Source organism: Aptenodytes forsteri, unplaced genomic scaffold, assembly GCF_000699145.1.
Source record: "Aptenodytes forsteri isolate BGI_AS27 unplaced genomic scaffold, ASM69914v1 Scaffold356, whole genome shotgun sequence".
NCBI lineage: Eukaryota > Metazoa > Chordata > Aves > Sphenisciformes > Spheniscidae > Aptenodytes > Aptenodytes forsteri.
In genome coordinates this window covers 740,805-766,888 of record NW_008795436.1, presented here as the reverse complement: position 1 = coordinate 766,888, position 26,084 = coordinate 740,805, and positions in this window count along the sequence as shown.

The window sequence follows — 26,084 nt, the reverse complement described above, 5'->3', positions numbered from 1 at the left end:
TTGCCAGGGCTTCCTATAGCGCAGTAGCTCCATTATTATTATTATTACTATTAAGTATCTTCCTTTCAAAGTTTCCTGGATTTCCTAAATGTAACAATAATTTTAATAATTACAAAACCAAGAATACTACTTCTATTACCGTGTTCGCTGTTTTCCTCTAAGCTAAAGCTCTGCTTTCATGTAATACATAAAAGAACAATATTGCTCTGATGAACTAAGACACATGAAATATCTAATTAACATTAAAATATTGTCTCTTGTCATTAGCTTCATTTGCACTTTAAGTGTCAGTTCTTGAGAGAGAGGTTCAGAAGCAATGACCTGGCCCTTGAATAAAAAACAAAAAACACGCAAGGCAGAAGAGAGGAAAAAAGACACTGTCACATACCACGTTACATACACACAGAGCTGCTTCCCTTGGTACCCAGGCTCAAAGCAGGATTCTCAATAAATGAGAGAACCTCTTTTCTCTCTTCCTCTTCTTTTTGCTTCCCAACTATTTGACCTCCACTGAACCACTACAGAGTAATGACTTTTGGCCAGGAGAGGGGCAGGGGGTGAAGGGGTGATACCCACCTTGTCCCTTTCCCTGCACACCCACTGCACAGCACCGGGCGTTGCAGCTCAGCCTGCCCTGCCAGGGTTTTTCTTTTCTGGCTGAGAGCTGGCCCCAAGACCTGTGCTCACTCGTCCAAAAGAACCCTGGCCAGGCCACGGGCTGGGTGGTACCTTTTGGGGTGAGACATCCTGGGAAGCTGCCCTCGGGTTGTGAAAACTAAACCCTCCCACTGGCAAATAAGCCAGCTTGTTGAGTCTAATTGATTTATTAAAACAGATAACCTTTTGCGATCATCCTGATGGGAGCAGGAAGGCAAAGGAAGATCATTATTTTAATTTTAAACTGACCAGTTTGTTAATCAGGTTTTGATTATTTATGTGCTAGGAGGTTTGTGCCAAATGAGAACTGCATTTATTTATTTATTTGCTTGTTTGTTTGTTTTGTACATAGCACTGAAGTGTGTCAGATCCCTTCACAGCATTTCTTCATCACAGCATCAGGGCACTAGCTTCACAAAACAGCATGGAAGTGGATATGGACACTTTCCAGCCTAACAACTCGAGGTCAGGTGGAGCCGTACATTCAGAGCTGGAGTTTCTGGCTCTCCAGGACTGTGGGAAGTCTGTCTCATTAGAGGGGAGAGCTTAGCTGAGATACTCAGAGCAGACACTTGCCTCCAGCCGCCAGCAATTAATGTGTACTCAGACAGGGGTGTTTATTTCTGGACCATGTCTGCTAACAACTTCTTAAATTAAAATCTCAGGGGTCTCAAGCAAGGAGAGAATTTTTACTGTGAAAAGGAGAGTCAATATTATTTATACAATATAACCCCAACCCCATAAACAAAATAAACTTTCCTCCCATCATCCCCTTAGAAAGACCTGCCAATTTATTTGGAGTGTGATTACCTTTCTCTTTGTGCTCAGGTTGGTTTATGCAATCCATTAATAGCTCTTCAAATTACTCCTATTTTTGGTCTTCCCTATTCTTGGGAAGGCAGGAGTTTCGAGAAGAAACTCTGCCCTGTCCCCATCTCGTTGTCCGGGGGAGTTCCCATCTGCTGCTCATCCCTGGGGCCAGGGTGAGCTGCCTTTTGGGGCGTGCAGCCCGCCGTCTGCCAGCCAAGGACTGCCACGGCCACCGACTCCTGCCATCCTTTTCTTCCCAAAGCTGGAGGAGAGCTATCTCTGATGCTGCAAGGGGCAAGGGAGAGCAGGAGAAAATCTGCACATCGTTGGAAATGACATTCCTACCGTTATTTGTAATTTCTGTGCGCTATCTCTTTTGCCTAGACATCAGGATTAAATGCCAAAACTTGTAAAACTAATTGTATCAACGTAATTCCCTTAGTCAGCATACCTCTTGGTTGCGTTGCTGTTATTCCTTGCCGTTTGTAGGTCAGGATCTAATGGATGAGCTTTACAGGCCTGCATATTTCTTTTTGGAGTTCATTAAAGCCTGAAGCAATTGCACCTTAACATTTCCATGCAATTGCAAATTTGACCTCTGGCAACAGGCCTTGCGAATCGATTCATTTCCAAACCAGTTATGATTTGTCGTCACTGAAAAGTTTTGGCGGGGGGACTGCCCGTCTCTGAGCCACTCACAAACCAGCCAGCATCAAGAGAGAGCTCCAAAGCAGGGCTTTGCCTGAGTCACAAGGACAAACGGAAACCAGGAGACAGTTTTGACACTTATTAAAAACAGTTAATTATTTCAGAGTCATCAAGTTTTTCACATGCTAAAAATTGATGGCAAAACAACCAAATGCATCCTATGTTTGGTTAACACCTAAAATCTGACTTTGACCCTCTGGTACCGAAGCAAGGAAATTCACAGTTAAATCTACATGTCTAGGCAATGCTCCGTGCTTAACTCACACTGTTTTTACAAAGGGTCTGTGCACAATTCTAAGTGCCATATGTCCAGGGTAAGGAAGAAAAACAACAACAAAAATATAAATATCTACTTTTTTTTTTTTTTAATACAGGAATTTAAATCTTGTAGAACATAACATAATATAGAGTAATGAGACTATCTGATTATTGGTTTTCATTTTCCCTGGTAGTTCAGTTAATGCTCTTTTAAACTATTATAACATGAGTTAAAGGTTGTTGAGCTTTGTTTCTTTTTTTTTATTAATCTGTTGAAGTGTTTTAAATTTGTGGAACACAGACTCCTAAATCAATGCTGATGGCACATCTAAGGTGCGAGTTGCATATTTAAGGGATTTCTTTGTTACAAATAATTAAAATTAGGTATTTTCACATTTTTTAAACTGAAAAGTCCACTTCTCTTGAAGTCCTGATTGCAAGTGTTTGTAAGTGCAAACATGTAAACTGAACAGGAAATTGCATTTATTTTTGGGTATAGCATATCTAAAAATCTGCCTCAACCACAGAGCATAAGCGGTCTGGGAACCAACTACAAGAGTAGGTCATGAGTTTGGAAAGACTCTTGATCTTAAAAATCTATTTTATTACTGCTCTAAATTTGTAAAGATTCAGCTTTCAGCCACAGGGATTTGTTACATTTTTGCCTGATGGACTAAAGGTGCCTTTAATACAAGATTATGTTCCCTGCATAATGGGTGTTTACAGAAGGTGGTCATCTCAGGTAACTGCAGCTAGCACAGTACCAGAGAGGCTTTCCAAAATACAGGTGTAATCTGATTAAGATTTTATTATTTAAAACGAATGCTTTAGCACCATCCAGAAAGCAGCCAGCTGCACATGCTTCATTCACGTTTTGCCAAAGTCCTCCGGGAGGTACTTTACTCCTCACTGTTCAAAGTAATCAATGACAGTATATAACTGCCTTCCTCCACATGTATTACTCAGTGCCCTACCTTCAGTTTCTCAGGTCTCAAAGTGTAATCCCACAAATGGCTTCCAAAAATTTTGAGATGTGGTGAGCAACAGCAGATAAAAACTTAATAAATTCGTATACCTATTTCTAAAACATTTGCTATGTCTGCATTTTACTGACCAAACAAGCTCCCCAAATGAAGTTTTTGCCCTTTTTATGTTTGGTCCAGGAGAATAAATCAAGTTTCACATGACTGAGTAAAATAGTTCATCAGGAGAAACTTCCTTTAATGTGCAGCCATGACAGCATTACAATTTAGTTGAAAATGATAAAGACGAGCCTTGGGATAAAGGCGAGCCTTAGTCCACGTCTGTGAAACCACAGAGAGATCTGTCCTCCCTGATCCACGGGAAAATTATCAGCGCTGTGGCTTTTGTTAAGTCTTTTCATGCAAGATGTCATTTTTCAGGAATGTACAGTAGTTATCTTGTAGCGAATGCAAACAAAGTTATGAAGTCTACAAATTAAAGTAAAGATGAATATCCTGTTCTCTGGCTAATGTAATGTACAAAATTCTATACTTCCATATCAAAATTTCATCTATTGTAATATAAAATAATTATACCAGATAGGATTTCCATCTCAGACTGTGACAAATGTCTTATTGCTACACAATGCGGCACCTCCGGTGGTCCTCATCACTGTTCAATGAGTAAGAGGAAATGAACCTTGCTAGCTGTTTGCACCTGGGAGGTTCAGAGGCCACCCTTCCAGTGGCTTTTAAATGAATGCAAGGCAGCCCTTAGATGTAAAAATGTTGCATAGATGAGGTTTCTGACTTGATTTTACAGCACTGAGAACTCTCAACAGTTCCAGCCTGGTTTGCTTTTAATTCTCCTCCTGTCCCCATGTGCACTGGTTTTCCTGACTGTCCTGAATGGGGAGCTGGTGAGGAGAGACCCATAAATGTGCTCCTCATTCAGAGGAGCGAAGAAAAACTCCTCTGCAGACTGCACTGTCAGCTGGGCCTCTCTTGTCTAAAAGTCTCTGCGTTTGCAATGCGTCATTGGCATGAAATGAAGGCAAAACTCCTCAACGTAATTAAAACTGTAGCCATACTAGCACAAAAGAAGTGTTGCCCTTTCCGTGCACATGTTATGCTGCTGCTTCTAGGAGCTCCTGGCTGCGGATCAGTGGAGATTGGGTGCACCCACAGAGCATGATGCAGTGCCTTGAAATCCTGGCACTGGTCTCCCTGAAGCCCTGGAAGCAGCACAGCAATCTCAGCAGGGCAATCCACTTTGGCTAGTTTCCTGGATGCTGCACTGATACTGCACATACTGCTATGCCTTGCTTGAAGAGCCTGCCTGTTCAGAGCTATCTTGGGATCTTTGCATGATGCTGTCAGGGGCTCGTACCAGGTGTATTCTGCACAAACAGAGTCATGTTATTTTGCAAACTCTCATCTTTGGACATTTTGCAGCAAGAAAATTCAATTTTGTGATAATGCTAGTGATGTGAGAAGGAGACCAGCACCCAAATTCCTTCAAAATTCCGTTTTGACTTAATGTGTATCCTTTGGTCAGTGGCTTAACTTCAGTGCCTCACTCCTTTATCATTTGTAAAATGGATATATCTGTTCTCACCTACGTCAAAGGCAACATGTGGGGCAGCATAGGGATTTAGAGACACTTAATAACTGTAAAGTGGTGACAATACAGGAATGGTGCTAGGAAAGAACAAAGTATTACTTTGGCAGGTGAATAATTTGTACCTCAAAGCCATTGTGAGCTGGAAGTGACCTCTTGTGTCAGCTTAGCTATCTCTGTCCACTGGGCTCTAATACCATGCGAATAAATAAAGAAATGACAGATAGAGTCTTTTTTAAATTCCAGAAAATTCTGACTCACTTTCCCATGGAAGTGAACTGCAGAGTTTAATCACAACTTGAGCACAGGCAACACCTCCTTTTACCAGTCCACTACCCGGTTAGCTCTAATGATGGCGTTTAGAGACTACATACAGGACAACAACTCATTCATCTTCAATCATTATTTTGAGTACCTCTACTGCATTTTCTCTCAATCTCTTCCTCTTAAGTACGAACCCTCCAGCACTCAGCATCGGAAGTGCTCTTTCCGAAGGCAACGCAAGTGCGATGCAGTCTGCAGGATGTGGCTGTGACATTGGTCCCCCAAGAGCAAGCACCACATCATGAAGAGAAGTCAAGTTGTTGCTCCTGTCTCTGAAGGAAATAAATAACTCGCTGTCATGTCACTAGCAAAAACTGAAGGAATTGTGATTTGAGGGGTAGGTTTCTGAGTACCCTCCCTTGCCAGTACACAGTATTTCTGTCCTTCTTTTTTATTAACAGCAACTAAATGAACCTCAAAAATTATCTGGACTGAATGACAACAAAACAAACTAAAATTAGTAACAGCATACTCATTGCCTAGGGCAGCGCTGAACTGATGGTTGATGTGATGGTGACAGACAAATCCTTATTCCCATTCTAAATTCTGTCTACTAAATAGATAAGTAATGCCATCAATAGCATTTCCAGCATTACCTTCACCTCCTGTAACTTTTACACTATTATTGTATTGCCTTTGACTAACTCTACAGCACAGTTCAGTACCTAGGCTGACTCAGAAGTAGTACCGCAGCCAATAAACTCATGACAAGAGAGATTGGATCAGATAGTTTGAAGTATTTGATGGATAATATCTTATATCAGTCCTTAGTAGAGATCCAGTACTTGCCCTGTCTTTTATTCTTCTATGCCAACCTTTTGCAGTGTGGAAACGCTTTCTGGATATTCCTCCTGTATCTCCTTGTTTCTCTCCTGTTTTTATCGCATCAGCCCTGATAACAAAGGGGAAAAAATGTATCTGAATAGCAACCTATCTCTATAGAAAGACAAACAACAAACAAAGAGTAACAGGTCACATCAGAAACAGCTAGACGACCTGGAAAAAAAAAATATGTCTGAATCTAGGCAAAGTTACCTAAACCTTTCAAACTTTTTAGGCAAATAAGCTGAGCTGTCCTATTTGCATATCTTTGTTGGAGTTCCCAGTGACTAAGATTTTCTCCTCGTGTTCAGTAGAAATCCCAGGGTACTTTTTATAAGAACAGGGTTGAATCTGAAGTGTTTGAACACAATACGCTTCTTCCATTAACATGAAAAATGCCGCTTGCCACCTGACAAGTGCCTGTACTGCAGACTGGCTTCAATACCACTTCTGAATCATCCCCTATTGTCCCAGAATGAAAAGCACTATATGTTATATGATTTGCTGTTAGTACTTAATATTTTTAGCAACTTTTTGAGTATTTCTCTGTTTAACTTCCCCTCTGGCACCTCTGCTTTTCTCCAGTCTCATGCTCGTCAGTACCAGTGTTGTTCATCCAGGGGATTGCTCACGGAGGAGCAGGAGAGAGAGCTGAGAGCAAGTCCCACAGCTTGGTTGTGCTCCCCCTTGCTCGACATCCATCAGGATGCAGTGTTGGGATCCATCCCTGGACATATACACCTCTGAGATTCCCCTTATATCATAAGGCTACATTACAGTCCCACTACGGTGTTTCCTGAGTACAGTCTCCTTCTTTGATCTCCTTTCTACAGATGGTATTTCCTAGTGAGGTTTTCTGAAACCCCAGAACTGGGCTTTGAGGCTTTAAGGTATTGCAGAACAACAACTCCCAAACATTGAACTTGGCATGCTATCTGTGAAAAAGATAGTTAAAATAAATAGAATCAAATCTTCCAGAAAGTGATTTAAATCCAGCACATGCTTCATGGCACACTTAAAAAGTCTGATTTCCATGCAGATATGCAGCCAAACTCACCTTCCTTAGGAAATTCCTCATACAATCCTCCTGTGTTTGGACAGAGCATGGTCCTCTATGGTGGAAATGCAGGGAGCTCTTACCTTCTAGAGTTTGACTGTCCTTGTGAAACTCAACAAGTGATCACTGCGTTGCTTGTATAGCAACTTGGCACTGGCTTTTTTCCTTTGTCCAGGGCTGCCCTCCAGTGCAGCCATCCAACGAAGTTTGATGGTAGATACATCCGTGATGTATATTCATAACATCTACAACATCAGAAAGAACTCATCAACTGTACATAGACTTATTTCCCAAGCTATCAAGGTTTTCAGAAAAGGCTAACAAGCTTCAAGGTCTTCAGCTCATGGTGTCTCAGCTAGGATTATTGAAAGGAATCTGGGTGGTGTCCAGAAATTTTTGAGTGCACAGCTTTGCAAAATCAGTTTACAACATAACAAAACACTCACTGGGAGATCGCGCCAAGCTGTAAGTAGGCTACTTGGTATAAAGAATTTAGTGGCAATATTAACCTTGCTGCAAAAATGAGAAAGTCTTCATCTAGACATAGTTTTAGCAGAGTTATAATGTTGTAATTCCATTTCACAGTGGGTAAAAATGTTGGGTTTGGGACACAGAAGTCCTCAGCTGGATTAGAGTCCAGGGTGGTGTTAAAGGGCTAGCATAAATAATAACTCTCTCTCTATAGATATATATACACACACACATCCCTCTTCTGCACCACTTTGCACAGGTGTTCTGTATCATTTGTTATACAAATGCTACCCAAAAGGAAATCCCTACAGAGGGCCAAGAAATTGATAATGATGAAATACTAAAACCACAAAAGTATATACCTTCCAGGAGGTAATGGGGAGAGGCTAGCCAATGGGTAAATCATTGGATCAATTTATTTTGAGACTACATGAAAACTCCACTTAAAAATTGTACTGTAGAAGACATCTCAATTCCACTTACTTGCACCCTGAACTTTGAGATACAAGAATACTTCCAGATACAGAGTTCAGTTCCCAGTTGCACATGAAGCTGATGCTTTCTGCTTTTACTAATATCTTCATTACATTCTTGTGCAGCATGAGCTTGTCTACACCTGTATATACACCTGTTTTTTCCTGGAAAAAATAATTTTGGGGTTTTGTTTGTTTAATTTAAAGGGAAATTAAAGGGCTCTAAAAACAATGAAATCAACAAAAATGAGACTAATGTGGAGACCAGTCTGAAATTACTATGCCAAAACACACACAAAGATGTCCATATGTTTCAGTTAAGAATATTATTTTCTCCAGACAATGATATATTAAATAACACAGATTTTGTAAACCTTCATGATACTAAACTGCTTAATGCTAGGAAGTCAAACCAATATAGCAATTTTACTGTGCCTTCACTCCATTCTACAAACGTAGCCAGATGGATTAAGATGAGGGAACAAAAACATGCTACAAGGATGTCATCACTGTGACTTATACATGAGTCTCCCCAGAAATTAGGGTTTTGGAAGAGACGGTTGTCCTCGAAACACTGTCTTGCCACTTCCCCGGGAATAGCTCTGGTTGAAGAAAGTCATAAGTGAGAAGTACCAAAAGTTGAAGTGACATTGGGATGATAAGTGGACTATTGCTTCTCCACGCATGGTCCTTGCTCATGGATTTCAGGGATCGCAGGGGTGTTTGCAGTCACATCCAGATTGCCCTCTCTGTTCAGGAAACCCATGGATAAAATTCACAGGGTTTTGTTCTTTTCCTAATAGATTAAATTGGTCAAGTCTACTCCTTTTCTCATTCTGCTCTTGGAAAGGAAAAGAAACATTGAACTTTTCTAGCTCTTATGCCTCTACTACAAATGGTGGTCCAAATGGGGAGTTTTATGCATGGTAACTAGAGGGGTGATGAGGCATTAGTGGCCACTTATGTATTTCAGTAGTTTTGAGATAGCCTAATCAATGCTTATTTGTTTTGGTTCTCCCTAGTAGAGAGCACACATTACATGAGTAACCAATGAAACACTTAAATAAGGATTTAGAGAGAGAAGTTTGAAGAATTGTGACTTTATATTGGCCAGCAACAGAAATGAATTGCAATTGCTTTGATATTTAGGATGGTTGTATTGGTACCAAAGATATTTAAGGTGACGTTCAAAAGATGTCTTTGTTGCTGAAATAAAAGGATCTTTCCTGTCTTTGTGTTATATTTTATTACAATGTATGGTTACGTCTCTGTAACAGATCTCTTAGAAGGGAGCAAGAGCTATTGTCAGATTAACTAGAGCCATATGTCTGTAGCATAAATCCATACAATGAAGGGAGCCACACACATGGGTGGGTGAATGGATGCCCCGAAGAAGAAACAGACAGTGAGGGAAGAGCTGCTGAGCTGGAAATCCAGGAATATTTGTGCCAGCTGAAGTATTACGCTGCTTTATAATGGAGAATTTGAGTTTGCATTTGGGCAGAAGCAGGCTCGGTGTCATGCTTTTGGGTCTGGATCAGGCAGAGTGATGCAACAGTCCATAGCAATAGCCTACTTCGTGGCAGTTTTAATCTGTAGGTTTTCACATGCTGTCAGGAAAGCTTGTGCATTGTACAGATTATGTGTCAGCTCTGCACATCTCAGAGGGCTCTGATGGGAAACTGAGCATGACCAACGCGCCCAGGAGAACCACCAGACAAAAGTGGTGCCTGGGACAGCTGCAGTGCACATCTCAGAGCCCTCCTTTCGGGGCAGAGTACTTCCTAAAACGAAACTCCACAGACAAGCTCCACCTGAGAACCGCTCAGCCTCCAAAAGCAAGCTCTGGATGCAGGCACTGCTCCTTGTCAAGGATCTAGCCCTGTCTAAACGAGGCTAATTATTAAGTCATCTTCTTCCCATTAACTTGTGAGGAAAATTACCCTTCTGAGTTTGAATGGCAGAACAGCATTAAGAGGATGCACCTTTTTTTTTCTTAAATCAACCAAACAGAAAATTCACAATGAGGATGATCTTGTAATTACACACATGTCAGAACAGAGAGCATGATAGTTTGCTCAGATTTCTTTGAACATTTCTTTAGCAGAATTTGGGAGGAGAGAGGGAGGGAAGAGTTTATTGTAAATCAACTTTGGCACAAAACTTTTGTAAAAAGGTGCCCAACATGCATTACATTCTTTGTTCTGTGTTTTTCCTACATATAAAGCCTTGACAACCTGCTATTCTATGATTGATGCACTTATTTCTTCTAAAGTATCACTAACCAAGCATATCATTTTTATACAGTAAGTGTATATTCAATTTCCTACAGTTTGACTGCTAAACAGGCTCAGTAGTAAAACAAATATATACTGTCACAGTGTACTGTTAAGGGGGACCAACTGAAAACCTTGGAATACTTTTCATTTGCGTTCCCTTTGCTTTTAGTGGCAATGAAATCACAGCAGGGGTAGATGCTAAATATCCATATTTTTATAAAAGTTGTATTGTCATTGGGTGCAGTCTGCAACTACTGCAGACTTTGTACAATGTTAATAGGAATATTATGATTCATGTATTCTTGCACAATAAGACAGAATGACATATCAGGTTTGCAGGCTTTCCTGACAAGGTATGAGGTATTTATCTGGGTTTTTATACCACAGTCTTATCAGCCTAGTATCTGAACGACTATTGACATCATTATCATTCATGTATTCATAAAATGTGTAGGGGTCTCCCAGTTACATTCTACAAAGTATGAAGTTGCTCCTTCATAGTGTGAAAGAAAATATAAACTGAAGAAAAAGAATGCAAACTCCTGTTGGCTTAGTATTGGATCCCTGGCACGCCTGGACCGGGCGGGAGGATAATGGATCTGTGAGAATTCATGTATGTTTATGATGTACGAGGCATTTCAGCTGACATTGAATCAGGTCAGTGGGTCCATTGGACAGGATGCAATGTCAATGGAACTGTTATGTATTATTGATGTCAGTCACAGAATAGATAAAAACATTAGCAAAATAGCTTCCATTGCCATTTCTTTTTTTTTTTCCCCCCAAATGACAAAAGGCACCAGTCCATATTAAACACAAGAAGCCTCCAATGTTTCTGATTCTCAAACAGCTTTGACTTGGAGCAAATCTAGGAAATTACAAACTACTGCCAAAAAATATTTTTACATTGAACAAAATGGCTTAGCTTGTTTCACTTACATTTTCAATAGTGGAATAAGTTTTGCCTACAAAAGAGAAACATGCTCGCTCAAGGTCCTCTTCTGCAAATTGTTAGGCACATGAGTCCTTTTACTCACTCTATATTTTTGCTTATCTCTATGTTATATACCGCTATACCAATGAATTTTAAAAGACCAATTCTTATTTACATTTAAAGCAACTTTAAACTGCCCAGTCTGTGACATTAAAGCACATATTAGCACTTCTTCACACTGCCAAAGACGTAAAAAGACTGTCATGAAAATTACACCCAACGGACTATGCACTTAAAGTAAGAGGACATGCAAAAATTAACTTAAAAGCTTTCAATACAGATTATACCCATTTCACCTAAACTTAGGCATCTCATATAGGCATTGCTCCCTAGAGATGCATACCACTTGGGCTGCTAACCACAACTGACCCGTTCCTAAGCTAGAAGCCTTAAAACCCCTCAATAGGTGGTAAAAACTGAGCTGCATTTTAAATGCCATGTAAAAAATAGCTATGTATGTATAAATATTTATAGGACTTAACGCCTTATGAGGAGGGAAACAAGTGCTGCAGGGCAGACCGCACAAAGACTATGTACAGTTTCTTCGTATCCCGGGTTCTCCAGATCTCTTTAGTGACATTTTAAAACTTTAAGTAAGAAACACCATAAATTTCAATAGGGCTGCATGTGCCTAAATATAAGCACTTAAGTGTTTTACAGCTTCAAAGCACGAATCATATACTTACATTTGCCAATTAGCTCCATAAAGGGATAGGGAAACATGTGTTTACCTAATTTGCATACTCAAAGCTGTTTTGTGTGTGTACCTTTGGCAGGCTCATATAAGACTTACATCTTTGCACCTGCACCCATAGAAAGTAGTTTTGTTCAGAGCAAAACTTAGGGAAATACAAAGTGCAATTTTAGTAAAGAGTATTATCTCAAAGAAATATGATAAAGTTAAAGGAAAGGCACTCAAAAAGTGATGTGGCCCCTTGCTTCTTCCTTTCTAATGAAGGGTTTGCCTGATCCTTTGGTATGGTATAGATTTGTCCTATTGCTTGATTTCACCGTGACATTTAGAACACCCTGTGCCAATTTGTAACTCGTGGGCACAAGAAAAACAGGGACTCCAATGTTAAACATTTGAGTCCTTGCCAGTACGGCCACTGGCCTCAACTCCAAAGCTTCAGGAATTTACAAAGTAAGGAGTCTTAATAATGACCTGATACACAGTCTGACTGATGCTTTGTTGACTTTCACAATAATCCTTTTTTAAAATTATTTTTTTTGCTCCTATCCCCTGCAACTTATCTTTGCTTCCTAGTGCTTTGTTTTGAACTAGGAATGCTTCTAGGGTCATTAAAACTTTAATTTGTATACTGAAAGTGTTGGCAAAGATAGGCTACCGCTATACATGTTATCTTCAGAAGTGAAAGCATAGTAATAATCTCTCCCTCCTTCCCTGCAAAGAGACACCACTAATTAGTGATTCTTTGATCCCACTGTCTCTGAACAGAGACTACTACAAGAAAGGTCATCAGGCCCCTGGCAGAAGTATTCAACCTCTTACATGTAAACCAAGGGTCACAAAGTGGACTAGGTTTTACAAAATACTGTGAACAGTGATTTCTTTGAATGATTCCTCTGCCCATCTTGGTGATACCATTTGTTACATTTGGTGTCAAGTCTGCATTCTCTACTAGTTCAGAAGAAGAAATAAAAATCAATTAATAAACCTTCTTTGGATCCAGTGGGCACGTGGTAGTGGTGCTTGCTCCATTCACAGTCGTCAAAGCGGCACTTCAGGACGCACTCACATGATTCAAAGGATGCAACAGTCCCGGGAAAGTGCAAGGTGTGGTTTTCATTTTTGTCTCATGCTCCTAACAATGCAGAAGCTGAATGAAACTACAATGGATGATTCATCTCTATGTGTTCAAGACTGTGTCCCAGGTGGGCGAGAAAATGACATTTGCCTCTGTCTCCCCTCTGCAGTGGTTCCAGCAGCCACAGACAAGGTGAGCTCCCCCACCGGGAACTGGGCTCGTCCCCCTGCCACCTAAGCTGGCAATGCAGTGAATTTCGCATGCACTTTCTTCATGAATATACACCTCTAATTAACAAAGACTACAAACTATTTGTTCCCTTTCCCAGGTCTTTCCTTCCCTGATAGCAAGTGGCTGTTGCAGTTAATCTAAAGAAACTCCTCCTAGGCTCTCTGCTCAGTGTTTCCCCCTCTTCACAAACCAAACCATCTTGCGTTGTAAAACAGATAACTGAAAATTTTTACGACCAGGTTCTTAAAATATTTTTAAACTTCCCTTTCCACCCCCCAAGCCTTTTGATGTAAGAAGAAAATCTTATGCAGTGCCTACCCTTATCTCCCCAAGAGAAAACAAAGAGAGTTAAAGGAAAACGTCTTCTGCAGAGACTGCCTTTTCTGTGCTTCTCTTCCCACTGTGTGCCAAATAATGGCATCTGTTCCTGCTGTTCTTTAGTTCCCCCATCCAGTGTGTTTTCAACTTCCTGTGAAAATTTGTGGTTCTTAAATCCAAAGGTCATGTTTAACACTTAAGTTCAGTTTGGAAGGATTTGGATTTGTTTCTCTTCAAAAATTTTTTTTCCAACTCTCCTTTGAAAATTCACAAAAGGCTTTTACTGGCTGTTTGCATTGTGTGTGTTTTACACACTTCAGCATACATCTTTGCAATTTGGGTTAAAACTCTGGGAAATATCCATTCATGTATTGAAAAGCATTAAAGCATTGCAGTTTCCATGCCTTCTGGCATGGTTCGACGTGCTGTTAGCAGCACAAGCTCCCCTCACACTGCCCTCACTGTACGATCAGTCCGCAGCATATAGGAATTCCCTTCATCAAGTCTACAAGAAGATTCAAGCTTCATGTGAACTAAGCCACGCTTCTTCTAAGCCAAGGCTGTTAGAGTACATAGTCAAAATTCCACTGAATTATGTATGATGGTTTTGTGCAAGAGGAGCTGAACTCAGATCACTAAATTAATTTTTCTTATTGCTTCAAGTTGGGCTCAAACTGTGATCCCAGAGCTGAAATGCCAGTGCTCTGTCCAGTGAGCTGGTCAGCCCATCTGTTTGCTGGCTTTGTGCATTTTACAGTAGGAAGCCTGAGATGGTTTGACCACTGATGTACTGTGGGCCTCCACTTATTCAATATTTTCCCTAAAATATAATTTTTAAAAAATGAGTGTTTGTCAGCTGAAAGGGTGCACTGAGAGCAGTGAGGAATAATTTGAGAGAGACAGGCAGGGAATTAAAGGCAAATACATAACTTTTTACACGGGTTAAAAAATAAAAAAGCCAAGACCTTCCTTGTTTCCTTCCTAACATTAAGAAAAGTGATCTGTGCATGTTGCTGAACATTTATTTCAGCGCCAAGGAACTGAGCTGCTCCACAGAGCACTGGGCAAGAGCCCAGAGAGCTGGATTTGGGGTCCATGCAGCCTGCACTCACCACCCCTTCAGCCTGAGACTCCATTTTCCCTATCTGAAAATTCATCTGCAAATGCCACTTTAGAGATAAAGGGAAAAATAGTCCTGAGAGGGATAGGGTTTTAATGATGTAATTTTAAAAATGTTTCATATGTTTCATTTATCTTCATTTGAGAAAGGGAATCAACCCCACAGATCTGATGCCCTGTGCTGGCTCCCAAGATTTTCTCTGCCCTTGGTTCACAGGAGTAGGCAGAAGCCTTCATGTCCCTTAGTCTGCACACCCTGTGAATCTGGCATCGTCTCTCTTGTTTGGTCTGAAAATCAGATGCTATTTCTGGTCTGAAGACATTTGTTCTCAATTGCCTACCCAGTTCAATAGGATTTTAAGGTACATTTGTTAGGGATTATAAAGCACCTAAAGATGTATCAAGTGGAAGGGTCAATACAAGATCAGTGTGTATTGTGTTACGGTGTGTTGCATTATGTGGTATGTCTCAATTCACTATTGGAAACCAGATGTGGCAGACAAGCCCAGCCTATTTTTTGAACATTTGTAGATATCTTTGAATTATGTCATCAATGTTTAAAGATTTTCACAAAGATTTCAAGAAGTAGATTTTCTCAAGTCTTCCACTTGCTATCAAAAACTCAAATTCTGTTGGATAATTGAAACGCTCTATCCCAATCCAAAAAATAATAAGTGTAAAAAGAACGCTTACATCTTTCTTTCATAATATATATGGAAGATGGTATGAATTTGCTACCTGTAAGGTGTATTGAATTTTTAATCATCTATATATTTATGGTAAAGAGTAACACATTACTTCTAGCACACAAAAGCTTATGGCATACGATTATCCTTAATTAATGGGTAAGTGCAAAGCTTTATTATTCAATGAAACTGATTTATTATCTTAATTCTCTGATGTTCTGCTTCATGTTTCCATTGAAACCATTGTTTGCACCATGGTAACCAGCAACCACCATATGTACGTGATTTTTTTTATGACCTATACGTAATTAGATTTTATTGTTTTCTTAAAGCTGAAGTGTAGCCTGAGCAAGCAGTCCGGCTATAGCTTCCGATACCTATAAGTGAGGGACGGGTCGCTTGCTGCTTTGTTTCTGCAGTAATCAGGTCATGTTCTGGTGTATTATTATAACCCGGTGTCTATTTTCTCTCAAGCAGTCCTGCACGCATCCCTCCTTCCCCTTCCCGAGCATGGCGGCGCACTTGCCTACCTGTCCCTGTCTCCGCGGCTCGGCACAGCTAGTTAACCGAAAGGGAGTGAAAAGAGCTGAAAACTGGTGGGTGCCGGAGCTGCCTAGTAGGGAGATCCCCAGCTAACTGCTAGTCCTAACAGGCACAATTAGCCACTACAAGCCCTTTGAGATGGCCCTGGGCTTCTCTCAGGTAACAGCCATCACTAGATAAAGGCTGAAATACGCTGCATTTAGAGAGACACTTGCAGACAGGGATGTCACAGGCTGCCAATTACGCTCTGCCTGTACACAGTCACTTCCAAGAACCAACCAAGACCCAGCTAACTGCTAGTCCTAACAGGCACAATTAGCCACTACAAGCCCTTTGAGATGGCCCTGGGCTTCTCTCAGGTAACAGCCATCACTAGATAAAGGCTGAAATACGCTGCATTTAGAGAGACACTTGCAGACAGGGATGTCACAGGCTGCCAATTACGCTCTGCCTGTACACAGTCACTTCCAAGAACCAGGCAAGACACATACACCTGAAGTTAAAGGGACAAGATGTGTACTATTTTGAACTACGCAAGTGTGGAGCATGTGAAGATATAACCCTTCTCAAATTAGGTCAGGTCATCTTTTCAATTATCAGTTCTTGATCGAGTTTTGCAGTGTTTTTTAACGTTTACTCCAAGCAGTAAGGCCTGCAAAGCTCAGTGGGGGAGGGCTGCATATTTTGTTTGCTCTATGTGATGTTGCTTTAAGCAAAGTTTCACCATCACCACACAGACAAAAATGGCCTAACAGGCCTCTTCTAACCAAACAGGGGTGCTCTACCCTGTTGGGACTGTAATCCTTTAGCCTTTTATTCCTCGCAGAAGAGGAGACACAGATTAAGATATCTAAGGATTACTTTTGAAATTAGTAAGTGCCCCACACTTCCTTATCCATAAACAAATTACCTGCTTTGAGCATGTCTAGCAGTACATCCTTTCTTTCAAGCAAAGAGCTTCTGTACAAAATAAAGCAGTCCAGAAAGACAGCCTTAAAAAAAAACACATCAGGTTTTCAGAACAGCTCGAAGGAAATGGGCAATTTCAGGTCGCTACTACAACACGGGCCACCAATAACAGCATCCTATAGAAAATCATTATAGTTCAGTGCATAAATATTCAAACATTAGACTATAAGAATTTTAAGACCTAGATCTAAGTTGCGGTCATTGGTATTAACATACAATTTCCAAGGCATGTAAGAAGCACAAATTCTGGCCTGAATTTTCATATATTGGTAACCTAAGTTAGTCACTCACCTCCATAATTGCACGCCCATTTAAAAAAAAGATTCAGAGAAGTGACTCAGAAAAACTGTATACTCGTAATTTCCTCTGAAGAAAACTTCTTATTTGGTTGCTCTGAGAATTAAAATGATTGCACTTCTTACCTTCAGGAGATCCCGTATCTCCTGCCATTCTCTGTTAGAACATCAAGTCTCCATCATGGCTACATTAGGAGCACATTCTCATGGTATTTATCAAAATCTGTCAAACTACCTGTAACAAATAAAACTGAAATTAAATATTAAGAGATTCCTGTCATGTTTATTTCCTTTTTTAAATAGCATCTTGAAGACCATCTTCCAGTTCATACAACATCTAGTGAAGCAGGTTAATATTCAGAAGTCAGCTTCCCCAGTTCCAACTGGTACCACATGGGAATGGCTCTTTCTGTTTAGGAAGCTAAACCAAAATTCAAGATATTAAATATAAATTTCTGTTTTTAAGACTCAGTTTTTAAATTTCCCCGAGAGTTTTGTGATCTTAATATGGAAAGTATGCGAAGACCATAATTGCTAATTATGGAATAGTTAAATTCTGTTAAAGGATAAAAATTACTTGACACAGTTGGTTTCACCTTCCCTGAATTAACAATGAAGCTCCAAATGAAGTCTTGTAGGTTTTGATGAGACCTATGTCTGTACTTACCTGCATGGAAGGAAAGGAAGACCACCAGATGGATTAACAATATACATTATCTGAACTTATGCTTTTCTTGTAATGATCTACTGATCATTCCTGTGATAGGTTTTTGAACCAGATTCTAGGTTAAAGGACCCAGGGAAATTGTCCTTACATTATTGCTTCCAGTGTTCATTTTAGATTCCAGACGTTTTTTATTAGTTTTTTGTTTGTTTGCTTGTTACAAACAGGTTTGTTTTCCTTATTAAAGAGTGGACGTCTTTGAAATATATGCAAAACCAGCATGCTAATATTTGATTGCAAACCAAGTAACGATCAAAAAACTAAAAGGAAAGAATGAGTGCTCTATTATTAAACTAGCAAAATAAATAGATATACATTTTTTCCCTTTTTACAGATACATTTACAACCAAATTAGTAACAAAATCTCCTCCAATATAAATAAAAAAGGCTTGCACTTACCTATTAATTAAGAATAATGGAATGCCATAAGCTTTTGTGTGCTAGTGGTACTGTAATTTGTTACTCTTCACTACAATAAATATATAGCTGATTAAAAATGCAGTGCAGCTTACATATATTAAATTCATACTGCATTGTGTATTGATTCACTTTGCTCATCCCAGTAGTCCACTGAATTCAAGGGGGCTGAATTCTCATATATGGCCCTCTCAAGTGAAGAAGAAAAGCCTCTGGGAAGGCAGGGAGGTTCAACAGACGGATCTACAACACATGGCGTCACAGGGTTTAGGGCCACAAATCTCACGGGCTGACCTCTTCATTCATCCCAAGCCAGTACACCCAGGTACTCCTATATTACTTAATACGTACTCTGAAACTTGGATGGATCAAGCATGTTAGCTTCCAAGAGCAGTTTTAAGGACCAAAGGGGGGTTTTAAGGACCAACCTGGGATCTCAGAAAGCAGATTTTCCTTCCCAGCTCAGAGGCTCGGTCCATTGCTCTGGTGTCCCATCTCCAGCTGTGAGTTACCCGAGGGGATTATTGCCTCCAGCTCCCCTTCTTTTCCTCCTCCCCATCCTCAAAAGTCAGCGGAAAAAAAAATAATACAACTGAATACATCTGGTGAATTGCACAGTAGAGGGGAAGCTAATGTACTAAGAATAACATCCTGGTGAAAATGACTTAAATTTCCCAAGCGAATTAACAGACACCGAACTTGTGAGCTCCACTGAGAAAAAAAGAAAGAAAGAAAAAAGAAGATTATGAGAATCATGGGGCTTATTCAGTGTGAGAAACGGGATCGTTGTGCACACCACTGTGTGTGCTCCTCAAACATACTACTACGTATGACTTTGTATGGCATTGCAAACTTTGGGATCTTTTACAAATCGAAGAATTAGGCACCATTCACTGCAAGGGTTATTGCATCAGAGTAAATAGCCAATTGTCCTTTTCATGGTGACCACTGCTGAGCACAAAATTATTGTTTACATGGGTAATTTAAAACAGATGCATTTTAAATACACCCTAATCTATATATAGCAGCAACGTAAAGCATTATGCCATTGGACCAAATTAGGGCCATCCAATATATTCACATTTCAGACTCTTTAGAAATTGAATTTTTATTTTAAGAAGCCTAAGTTCTCACCTATGTGGCAGAGAAATCTCTATACATCACCTTGCTATAAATGGTTATTTGTTGGGCTTTTTTGCCTGCAAAAACAAATTCTTACAACACCACCTGTGAGAAACTGAATTTTTCACCCTTGCTGTAGCCTCTTTCAACTAATTAGGGTCAATTATCACTCTGTACATGTTAATGTTACCTACTTAATTGCTAATAATCTTAGTAGATAAGAAAGAGAAGTGAAAAGTCGGTTCTCCTGAGAGGAATCAGAATTTGCTCCCTGAGGGAATTGTATAAGGGAAAAAGTAAAGAAAAAAAAGGCACCAGAAAAATAGAAAAGATGGTTAAAGAAGAAAACAAAAGACAAACAATATGTGATATTATCCCACAGAGTGATAAGAAATGTAATGATCATGCACTCCAGGAATAAATAATGTTAATGACCAGACGTTTAGTCATTGCCTAAAACCATATGCTTTGAGCTTTGATCTTTTTGAAAACTTCTCACTATCATCTGTGGGAGTACTGCTGTGGGTTGAGTGTAATGCCTGGACCATGGTCAGTCACTGTTATCAGAATCTGGCTCTCTATACATGATAAATTTGGCTCCCCTGACAATCAGAGTCCACTACTGTGGACTCCAGAGGACCATGACATTGAGCCAAGTAACTTTCAGCACGACTCTATATTACAGTGTTGAACACAGAAAATGCACCGTATGCAACTGCATTAAATGTAGAAATGTTAGGTAGGAAAAAAATAAAACCCAACACTGAAATTCAGATAAAGCTAAGATTTTTAGATTAACCTTCTTCCTTTAGAAAACTGGTCACGTATCTTTAAGAGTTAAAATGCCAGTTTTACGTATTAACCATAACCAAGTGCCTACAATGTACAGTGTCTGATAACAGTGCGATGGAGCATTTGCCCATTACAAACTCTGAAAGAAGAGTGATACCCACCTATCCTCTAATGATATTTCCTACGCTTGGACTTGAAGGGTTTAAGTATTGGCCGTTCTGGATACAGTGTGGTTTGTGACATCTGATAGGATCTTAAACCAGAATGGTATGGCTGTAGGCCATAAAATAAGATATCAGAAAATAGATAGCCAAGGAGATAAATTTTGTGAGTCCACCTGACCAATCCAGCTGAGCAGAGTGCTGGTTTCCTGAATCCCATGAAGCAGGCATGTAAAATATCTGTTTCTTGATGGGCCTGGCAGATGTGATGCCAGAAATAATTCTACTCTGATTTATTTTTGTAGCTTTATCTAGTTCCCTATATTAAACCTACAATCCTAAAATTATTTTAGGGCCATTTATTTTTATGTCTACAAACAGTAGAGTTACCCAAATGTTAAAAGCCTATGCTCATAGGCCCATAAAAGCACTGTTGATTAGATTGCAGTATTTCAGATTTTAGTTATCAACACTGACACTTTTGGAAAAAAATTGAGTACAATATACTTCTGTACACACTGCAGTGTTTTTAACCATTTAGTCAGTACCACGTACGTCAAATAGACACCATAATAAAACAGAAATACATTAAACATACATCTGGAAGCACTTCGTAACTGACTTCTGCTTATGAAAACGGCTGTACATAATTTCATCATTCACTTTAATTCATTCACATGCTGCAGTCAATGGAGTCAGATAACACGCTGCAATAAGATTCAAGCATAGATTTCTCCTTGTGTTAAATTCCATGCTTTATCTGTCAGCCCACACTTGCCATCACTTGTGAGTCCATAACATGGCACCAGAGTCTGCAGCAGCGGCACTGGACACAGCAGAGACTTGGTGGGATATTGTGGTTCACCTTTCAGAATGTCATTACTCCATTTTTCTCATATCACATTTCGTGGGTAGTTAGTAATTCTAGCAGCACCGAGTAAGTTACCCTTAAGCAGCTTGACCAGAAGCTGTAAGGGGAAACCAGATCTCACTTTCTGTTACCAGTAAATGACAGGATATTTGCATGAGGTACCCGTCTTTTCTTTTTACCCTTTATTGCTTGGTCTGAACCTTATATGCACTTTAGGATGAAAAGTTCCTACATACATACAGTTATTTTCATACTGTATATTTTTCAGTTTCAGCCACAAAGGTACATTTGCAGCAATAACAGAGGTAATAGCAGTAGACGTGGCAAAAAAACCCTACCGTAGTATGACCAATAACATACCCAGCAGAAGCTTGATCTCAAAGGATATGTATTTTAAAAACAGAGGTACCTTACCTTATCTACTGGTATTCCTTTACTAATACCAGCTAAATCCCATGAACGGGCCATAAACCTGGTGAGCTGGCATGCAATAATGCATGGTCAATCTTCTTTCTAGTTTTTAAGAACCATGTTCATCAAAGCATGTAAAATGATAAACACCCCAGACATATTATAGCTAAAAAAAAAAAAATAGAATATTTAATCTACATCCATCTACATTATTAAAATCAACAACAAAACCCCAGTGAAATGTCATGAGTCTCCATGACAGTGACAATTCTAGGGACACCATTGGTTATTCTATTTTACAGTTAGTGGCTATGCCTCAGCAACATATTTCCAATCTTTTCTTGAACTTTTTCAATTGTAAACCAACCTAGTACAGACCGATTCATAAACACAAAACCACAAACAGTTCCTTGTTTAAAATATGAACAGACATCCTTTGACAGAAACTAGAGATTTAGTTAAGATTCAGTACAATAGAAGAGGTTTCCAAATTGTCTACTACTCAATGATCTGAAAATACTTTATAAAAATTACATTATCCTAGTTTCAGTGCAACAATCATTCATGCAACATTCCAGGCAACTAAATAGAGGTATCCCTTTTACAAGTTGAGGAAACCAAAGCACAGAAAGACTAAACAAGTATTAAAAGAAATGACAAGATTTCCATTGCAACACTAGACACAAACACAGACTTTTTTTTTGAGTCCAAGTCTATGTTTTAAATTTCAGCTCTGCTGATTTATTGCTTCCCTTTGCTTTGCTGGTTAAAACAGAATATTTAGAGACTTTATCTAAAAAAGCCAACATATTAAATATAGTCTGGCGAGCTCTTGAATGGAAGAACATTGTCCCTTACAGACTGACTAGCTGGCCAGTCCAGCTGGCCTGGATGAAATTTCTTTCTTGATCATTTTGTTTAGAGGACATATTTTGCTTTGGCACTTCTGCCACCTGCTCTTGTTTTCCATTACTCCATGGCTGTGTAAGCACTTGTTGGCTTCAGTCTACCCTTACCCTGAGACAACAAAAGTATTCTCTTCTCATAAAATAAACTTTGAATCATTCTTTCATTAGTCAAATTTGCTACTTTGCATTTTGGTGCTTCATAATGAAGACAGATGGACCACAGGGAATCTGTGTAACAGGATGGGTCTCATATAAGTCTAACCAGGACAAAATCATGGACATCTACCTAACCATCCGTGAGCCCAAATAGAAGTTTTTCTGCTTTGTAAATGAAGATGCCATACATGGCAAATCCTCATTAATTTGTGGTGATGACTGGTTGTAGACAGGTTAATAAGCTCAGCAAGTGATGGAGTAAAACCAGTGATGTCAAATAACACAGAGAACAAGAGCTTCCTATACCCCACCCTCCCGCAGAGCCTTTACAAGTTGCTGCCCCATTACCTACCTACAGTGGTGGGAGGAGAGAAATGGGACAGCCCCTTTTTCCTCTTCCCCAGTGCTCTGGACCGTGTGTTGCCAAAGGAAGATAACTGCAGTAAGACTCAATGCAAATCAGCTGAGGGAGCCATCTCCCACTCCACAGCTGCAGCAGAACTGCAGCAGCAGCAGCAAGACACTGGTTCAGTAAAACCACAGATTAAGAATGATTATCCTTTACTTGGGTTTGCAGTGATAGCAAGGTTGTAGCCAAGAGGCGACATACTTTCACCATCCCACGGTTCCCAAGGTGGAACCAGTCACGTTGCTGCTCTAGATGCCAACGCTGCAAACTCACACATTCATTTTCAATGTGGCTTTGAGGTTTACTAAGTGATGCTGGTCAAAGCCCTGTTATTGTTCGCCTAGAACAAAAAAACCACAGATTAAGAATGATTATCCTTTACTTGGGTTTGCAGTGATAGCAAGGTTGTAGCCAAGAGGCGACATACTTTCACCATCCCACGGTTCCCAAGGTGGAACCAGTCACGTTGCTGCTCTAGATGCCAACGCTGCAAACTCACACATTCATTTTCAATGTGGCTTTGAGGTTTACTAAGTGATGCTGGTCAAAGCCCTGTTATTGTTCGCCAATAGAACAACAACAACAACAAATCTCTTTTCTCCTCTTTAAATGCAGCTGTATTTTATTGCAAAGGAGGGGGAACTGAAAATAATTTTCTGCATCAGTATTATCAATTATCCAAAGCCCATTTGCACCATTATGACTTTAATGTTCTCCCAATAGAAATATAATTCTCATTATTTTTATTGGGTTTTATTTTCATATTGCTATTAAATGCGTATCGCCAGATTCTCTGTTTTCTTAAACTACGTGGGCCAAATATCCAACCCAGTATGAAATCCTGACTTTGAAACCGTGCCCCTGAGCTTAGGCGTGTATGCAACGTGCACAATGGTGATGCTGAAATTGCTTAGGCATGGGATCATTTATATAAATAAAGTTATGCAAACAAACATTCTGCTTTTGCAGAACTGTTGCCTTGAATTTTACCATAGCCACCAAAACATACTCAGTAGTAATCATATTTCCAAACAACCCTCTTTCTTGACCAAAAAGGACTAGTATTAAGAAGCAGGTAATGAAGCCCTTCAGCACAATTTGTTAAAACATGCTAAGCTCTTAACAGAAAAATTCTAAAAGAACAGGAACTGTTTGAGAACATGGTTTATTTGATATTTTTCTGTAGATGTTTTAAAATCAAGACAAATTCGATCCCGGTTCCCTCTTCTCCAAAGGTAGAAAGGGAGGGGGCAAAATAGATGTATTCCAACAATGGACAAATTACTGTTGTGATTTTGTTGTAAGAGGTAGCAGTTCTAGTCTTTTCACATGGATTTGCATATTCAGTAAGTAGGGACACCATCTCTTTCACAATCTGTTTTTTATCTGTTATAGTTAATATTAAAATGGCATTCTTTTTATATATTAAATCAAAAGACCAGGCATTACCGAAACAAACCACACTTGTTCTTTTGAAGATATTTGCTCGCCTCAAACCATAAATCCAAAGCAGGCACTGGATGAGCAGGAAAAGAAGTTTTCCAATGCATTTGCCTTGCTCTAAGTACACTCACTAAAGAAATCCAGAAATAATATGTTTGAATGCAAATTTTCTCCTGCTCCAACCTCTTATTCATAATATTTCTGAAAATGTAATTTACCAGGTAAATCCCTCTCCCTTGCCATTCCCTCTGGCGCATTTTATGTCCCTGCCCAAAGCCTCAGAGCCCAGTCCATCAATGGCAGCTGGCTGCACAGCCTACCCGCCTGCTGCCCCTTCGCCAGTGCAGCACACTGGTGTGGGGACCGCAGTGCTGCCCCGTGCCCACACAAGCTCTCCCAGCGAGCTGCTTTGGTCAACATGAATAATGGAGCGCCTGGGCTGAGTCAGGTCTGAGTAAGCTGGATAAGCCCTCTCCCTGGACCTACATGATGGTCCTTAAGCAGGCTCCCAATGTAATTTTAAACTTCACTTCATCATAATGATAGGCTACAAACGAGTCTCCTATGAACATAATAAGCACAGTGAAAAAGATAAACTACTTTAAGAAATGCTATGGCAAATATCAACTGGAAACAGGATATAAACCAGTAAGGCTACATATTCAGCTGCCCCCTGAAATTGCCACTCTCTGTGCACACGTGGCTGGCAAAGAAACTGTCACACACAAGCAGGCATGAAAGGGTGGGTATAAAGGCTCCTCTGCTTGTTACCTCATTCCTCATTTTCAGTTTTACTTATGATCGAGTGCTCTTCCAATATACAGATTTATTAGGCTTCATTGTTTCATACAGTAGTAGCTGATGTATCAAACCTTTTTTTTTTCTTTTTGCCTTACAATTCCAGCTGGGAAACTTCTGTTTGCCTTAATGAATTTTGTTTGCATAGTTGACTGGCATCAGGTTAAGCAGGTATTGAAATGTGATATAACAACCTAATCAACCATTAACAGGTATAGAAGAAGTCCTGACAAGGAACAGTCTGAAACCCGTTCATGATGAGATTCTTCCCAATAAGGGAAAAAAGAGAAGTGTAGGACCAATTTATGCATAAATTGGTCACATTTTCACACCTAGCCCCAATTATCTAAAAAGGGTTTAACATTATATTTATATTGATAAGCTTAACAATGTTGAACCGCGACTCTGGGATGATCTGTTACAATTCACATCCAAAGCGACCAGAAGGAATAATTGGAAACCCTCCAGCATTTCAAGAAATAGAAGCAGCCTTGAAAAAGATGAA